The sequence below is a fragment of the Jatropha curcas genome, chromosome 4, assembly GCF_041381405.1.
Source record: "Jatropha curcas cultivar XTBG-Jc1 chromosome 4, XTBG_Jcur_1.0, whole genome shotgun sequence".
In the NCBI taxonomy this organism is placed as follows: Eukaryota; Viridiplantae; Streptophyta; class Magnoliopsida; order Malpighiales; family Euphorbiaceae; genus Jatropha; species Jatropha curcas.
This window is the reverse complement of record NC_143154.1, coordinates 26,548,757-26,555,649: the sequence shown is the minus strand read 5'-3', so window position 1 is coordinate 26,555,649 and position 6,893 is coordinate 26,548,757. Positions and strand designations below refer to the sequence as shown.

Sequence of the window (6,893 nt, the reverse complement as noted above, 5' to 3'; positions counted from 1 at the left end):
ATTTTTATACTATTTTAGATTGGTTGGCTTCTCATGCTTTCTCTCTTGGCCTTGGTGTCCATCCTCTTGATTATCCTCCTGCTGATATTTTTTCTTTGATTGTTAATGGTTGTTGATGTCTTGCTTCTAGGCATTCTATCGCCTCTTGTAGCTCCCTTTAGTCCGCAAAAAAAAGAGAGAGACAAAAATGATAATATAAAAAAATATATAGTGAAAAATAAAGAAATAATTCTTTTCAATTTTCCGACTAAATACATCTAATTGGCAATTGCTTTCAAAGAAAAATGGCAATAATAAAAAAGATTTTAGGAGTTGGGACAAATTCAACATGCATTTATGAAATGGTAGGCCTTTCTGCCATTAAGTCTAACAATAGTTTTTATTATATCACATTTGAAATTTCATGTTTCTTTAGAAAATCATTGAATTTATCTAAGTTACAATAAATTATTGAGTAAATTGACTATATTATCCATAATTTAATACTAATTCTTTAAGAAAACCATTAAATTGAAATAATAATTATGGGTCATATACAAATAGTAAACCTAGAAACATTTATTACTCCTTGAAACCACAAATGTAATATGTATCTTAGAATAAGCTATTTTTTCAATTGTGACAAGTATTATGAAATAGATGTAGTATTTTTTTCCATTTAGATAACACTTTTAAAAAATTAAAACAGTATTAATTATTTTATTTCTACTTTACTATTTCCTCTATTGGGTGATTATTTTATCCTAAAATATAAGTTTTTTTAGTATTTTAAGGAGCAATAAATAATGTTTTTCCAATTTTACATTTATGTTGATTAGTATTAATGATAATTTGGTCAAATTACCTTTAGTTTTGTTATACTCTAAGAGAATTAATTGTTTCATTCATCCTTGTGCAAAAACCTTGAACGAGAGGGAGTATTATTTAAATATTTTCTCCTAATTTTTTTTTATATCGAGACATTGTTTAGCCCTTGGCATTGACTAAGGGAGAGATGTAGTTCCTGCTTTCTACCTCAGGTCTATGCAAATGCCTCTTCCATATAGATCGGAAAATTTTTTAATCCATATGAGGCTATGATCTATAAGCATTGCAGGCCTAAGTCCAAGCAGAGTTGATTAACTGTTTGGATGCCCCAAGAATCGAACCCTAATTTTATCTTTAAATTATAAAACATTATTTAAAAGGTAATTTATTATCCTTATTTCATTTTCTTAATTTTCATGAAAATGAAGTAAATGTCAAAATTAATCGTAGGGAATTTAATATCATTTATTTATTACTATAAATAAGAGTGAGTAGAGAAGAAGGAAAATGCAAAGTGGCAAAAGAATTCAATCATCTCTCAAAATGAAGTCCCTTGTCGCAATTATATGCATTTTCTTTGCAATGTTTCTCTTCTCTTCCTCTTTAACCACAGCTCGAGAATTAACACAGACAACTGCAGGTAATTATTCACAAACACACACTATTCTTACTGATAATAGTAATATAATTTCCATTTGCTTAGTTATGTTTCATAAATTTAAGAATTATCCTTAATTAAAATTCTTTGTTAATCTCAATCATAAAAATACTGCTACCTTAATGACTTGCAACTTCTTCAAACTAAAAAAAAAAACCCTTTGACAATTAGTTACTTTTATAATATGAATTACCAACAAGTTTTGATTCAACGATATTGAAGTCATTTCTAGGGTTTGAGTTCTCTGAGTTCAAAAATATGTACGTGGATTCTTTAATTTCGTTATAAATATATTTATTTTTAACTTTGACGGAAAAATAAATTTAACGTGTTATTTATATAGATGTGAATGCCTTCGGTGATGGTACTATTGGCCAGATCGATAGTACTATTGGCCAGATCGACAAGCCTCAACCAAAGAAAGGGTATCCATACAAACCTTATCCACGGAAGAAAAAGCCACCACCCAAGAAGAAGAAGCCACCGACGTAAAAGCCTTGTTATCAATACAAGTCCCATGCTTATGAAACAAGTAGTTCTTGAAAATGGATTTCTGTACGTGTGGACAATAAATGTTCTCGATGACACTTTCTTGAGAACTTTAATTTCTGGCTTAATTGCACTTTCTTAGTACTTATGTGTTGTTTGTACTTTGATTATAAAAAAAATACTATTAATGCAATAAAATTAGCCTATCCATATATATTTTAAGTATATGGATTATTAATTTGATTTCTATTATATTAATTCCATTTTCAATAATGAAAGTTCCTTTCTTATCTATTTTAAGAAATGAAGTGTTTGTGTATATCTGGTGGTTGGGCTAGTGAATCTTTGAAACAGAGTGTCTGTGGCCCTGGATATATTGGTGTGTTGAATAAATATGGTAGAATACTGGAGGAACTGACACTGAATGCCTAAATGGTTGTGGACCATAACATGTGGCATGAATGACAGAAGGGAGTTTTGAAGGTTGGTCAATGGTAGCTGACGTTGAAGTTTCATCCGAACTTGCAGACATCCTATCAAAAGATATTGGTTGCAAATTCAAATCCTTTCTCTTCAAATAATATCATATGAATTAGGATTTTTTTTTTTTTTTTAAAAAAAGAATCTTTTAACTTTTTTATATTATGTATGAAATTTGAAAATACACATATGATATACATCCAGTAAATGTTATTTAATATTTATATAGACTAGCAAAAATATAGAATCATCTCCAGCACGAAGGTCTTTCTCCTAATATGCATACTCTTGGCTACCATTTTCTTTTCCCCTTCTTTCTACGGCTAGGGAATTAGCTTGCTCAGATGGATAAGAACCAGCTAACTAGCTAGCTACTTTGTATTTCCACAATTTAAAATATTATTGTTACCGGATTCTTATGATTTATGATGTGAATTTTAGGATTTGATTCAATTTTCATGTTAAACAATTTGAATCTTATGGGTGAATCGGTATTGATCGCAAATCTTACGATTCAAGTCGATTCTCATATCCGACAATCTTACCAAACAAATCTAACGAAAAAGTCAATACAAGTCAATATAGAGGAAAGAAGCAAGAGAATATAAGTATATTAGAAGAAAAAGATAAAGAAGGGCTTGAATTTGGAAATGATAATGAATAAACATGGATTTGGATAAGAAATTTTAATGGCTTTATATTTTTACTTTGTTTTATATTAAAATTTTTAACTTGATAGTTGGATTTGGATAAGTCATTAAGTTCTTTTCATTTTGTATTTAGTAAATGATTTAGAATTGAAATTTATATAAATACATTATTTGCACTTAATTTTTTGCATCATGTGACAGAATTAATGGAAATAAAAATTTCGATTTTCAATTTGATAACTATAGCGTTTAATTATGTTTTTTTAAAGTGAAAAATAGTGTTTTTTTTTTTTTTTGCTCAACATTTATTCAACTCCTAAAATGGTTTTAGAAGAATCTTTTTTTTACCCAATTATTAAGCTATTTTTGAGCCTAGACTAAATTTAAGAATGCAAAACATGCATTCTAGAAAAATAAATAAAGTGAAAAAAATAGAGTAAAATATTGTTCATTTTGAATTTCCGACAAAAGGTTCATCTAATAAATTTTATCTAATAAATTTTATTGAATGATAATCTAAAATAAGATGTTAGATTCAAATTTCATCGATATAGATTTTTTTTTCATTTATTTAGGTATATTATAATTTTTTTTTTCTGATATGAGACAAAAAATATAATTCTCTCAATAATTGGTTCAATTGACAAGTCAACCTTGGTCACCTTTCTTTTTTTAGTAATATAGAGAGATCAAATCTTGAAAATAAAATTTACTCTACTAACACCAACTACTAGTTGATCAGTAGGATGAGTTGTTGGATCCCCTAAACAATGTCCAAAATTCGAACTGGTACTGTTAATATAGAACACTGGATTGGAAAGGTCACCTCCATAATAAACTTATGCAGAACCTAAAATATAAGTCATTTTTGGATGATTATTTTGTACCAATTATTATATTTTGAGATAAATGGAATAATTTATTAATTTATTATAACAGCTATACAATTGCTTGGAAAAATCTATCCATGGATTTACTGTGGAGTCACGTTGTAATTGATCAAAGTCTTTGGCTTTATATATTTTTTAACATATAGTTGCAAATAATTGTGTATTTATTGTGGAAACAAGTTGTAATTGATTAAGTCTTGGCTTTATATATTTTTTAACATATAGTTGCAAATAATTATTTTATTACAATTCAAATTTGGCTTGCTGATTTATCACTATAAATAAGAGTACTTGAAGAAACACGTAATTGCAAACAAAAATATAGAATCATCTCCAACATGAAGAAGGCCTTTCTCCTGATTTGCATTCTTTTGGCTACCATTTCCTTTTCCCCTTCCCTCACTTCAGCTAGGGAATTAGCTGCTATTGGGAAAGGTAAGAACTAACTACCTAGCCAGCACTTTCTTTCAATAAATTTTTCGTCTCAGTAAGCAAATTCAAATATAAAATTTTCTTATAACGTCTCTTACGCTTTACTCTTAAAATGTTTTTTTTAATAATATTTTTTTTATTATTAAACCTATTTACAGGCCAAGACTGAAGTAATAAACGTGTTTTTTATAATAGTGCTGTTAAATTTATAATAAATATATGCAATGGAGAGTCGAAATTCTCCTTTTTAATAATTTCTGATGTATCTACCGACATGAATTAATATCAGATGCAAGAATACCAATTCCAAAAGGGTGGCCGCGGCCAGGTAAGCCAACACCCCTACCATTTCGATGCAGCCCTGGGAAGAAAAATTGTCTGCCTAAATTCCCTCCCAAAAGAAGAATGCATGCCCCACCTCCCCCACGTTGAGGCCCTTACATAAAGAAGGGTTGTGATTCTCATATTACGAACCCTTGAAAATATATATATATATATATATATATATATATATATATATATATGAAGTCATCTTCATTTTATACATAATAATAAATAAATAAAAATAAGTGTTATGGCCAATCAAATATGGTTTGGTTCACTTATACGAGGAGCGAGAAGTTTCAAGTTTGAGTCATTTTGACTATAAGTGTTTTTATTAATTTAATGAGTCAATGGGAGGGTTATCCCTATTGTGTATCCCGCAGTGTTATTTTAGTCTATTGTCAACTATACGTCAAGACTTATATATGTATGCAGATGTTATCTTAGAACATTGCCTCTTCTTATATGAAGTTTTTTATTTATTTACTTTGTGTTGCATGTCGTTTACATACTTATAATTTTACCTTCACATATATAATTTGTTATCATATGATCAACCGTTTGTATTATTAAACTCTCTCACAGTATAATCATATTTTAAATTGGTTGGATAATTCAAATTGAGGTGAGAATTAATGGTTTAAATTGAAAAATCAAATTGTTTTTTGATTTGCACAATCATTCTTAAACCTTGAACGAAATAATAATACTCAAAAGAAAGTTAATATTTTTTTTAATTTTTAATAAATCAAAGGTGTAAAGAACAAATTAAAAAAATAATTCTTAAGGAGTGAAAATATTAAAATAACTATTAATGCCTTCCAATTTTTGGATATCTAATACAATGAATTTTGTTCTTGGTGGATAGGTAAAATATTTTCTTTTGTATAATTTAACAAACAAAAAAAAAAAGTATTCATTGTTTTCTCGCAAAACCATCCTCTGGTAAAAAATAAACAGGTAAAAAATAAATACATAAAAATATGCAAAGATAATTATATAAGAGATGTTATTAGTGTAAAATTTACAATTGAAAATAAACAAATTATATATGCATTGCCTCTTCAAATTTAAATTAGCCTTTATTCTAAAAAAAAAAAAAAAAAAGATAAAAGTTTAGATTCAAATTGATTTGAAAATGTCATTTCTAAACCAAATGAATAAACAGTTTCAGGTTTCAGCGTAAAGATCTAATTTAGCATTGAAATCAATCCCAAATCATTTAAATTATAAAACTATTTTAAAATTAATTATAATTTATGTTTGCTGTTCAGTATTAGATAATTTTATGACAAACTTTAATATATCATTTAAGTGAATTAATTTAAATTTTAAATGATATGTAAATACTAACAATCTAAATTAAAATTGAAAATAATTGACATTTTTAATTTCAAGTGCAAAATCATATCATGAAGTATCACAATTTAAGTTCAAGCATATCATATGAATATGTGAATCCAAAGTCTTTACTTCTATATACTCACCAGCTGCACTCAATAATTTATGTAAGGAAATGATTATATAGTTGGTATTTGTTCTTTCAATATATATATATATATATATATATATAGTTGGTGTTTGAACTTTGCCCTTTTTAGTGTCTAAAATTTTATCTTTATTGGGTAAAGTGTCTGCATATATAAATAATTTTTTCAATTAAGTACATTTGATTAAATTTTTTATATTGAAAATTTTAAATAGATAATTCTTTTCCACATAAATATTTATTTTTATATTTTTATTATTTTTTTAATTTTAATGTCTTATAGCTCTTTTTTTAAAAAAGAAAGACAAAATTTTTTTATACTAATTTGATCTCAAAGTAAAATAAAAAGAGAGAGACAAAATTTTTATACTATTTTAGATTGGTTGGCTTCTCATGCTTTCTCTCTTGGCCTTGGTGTCCATCCTCTTGATTATCCTCCTGCTGATATTTTTTCTTTGATTGTTAATGGTTGTGGATGTCTTGCTTCTAGGCATTCTATCGCCTCTTGTAGCTCCTCTTGAGCCTTAGAGCTCCCTTTAGTCCCCTAAAAAAAGAGAGAGACAAAAATGATAATATAAAAAAATATATAGTGAAACATAAAGAAATAATTCTTTTCAATTTTCGACTAAATACATCTAATTGGCAATTGCTTTCAAAGAAAAATGACAATAATA

General features: G+C 27.2%; 1 long non-coding RNA gene across 1 annotated transcript; it reads left to right on the top strand.

Moving 5' to 3' along the window:
* The first annotated feature begins 1,055 nt into the window (after positions 1-1,055).
* LOC110010835 (uncharacterized) lies at positions 1,056-2,192 on the top strand. Its single transcript, XR_016320423.1, has 2 exons — positions 1,056-1,447; positions 1,809-2,192. It is a non-coding gene; the product is annotated as an uncharacterized LOC110010835 (long non-coding RNA).
* Positions 2,193-6,893: the final 4,701 nt, after the last annotated feature.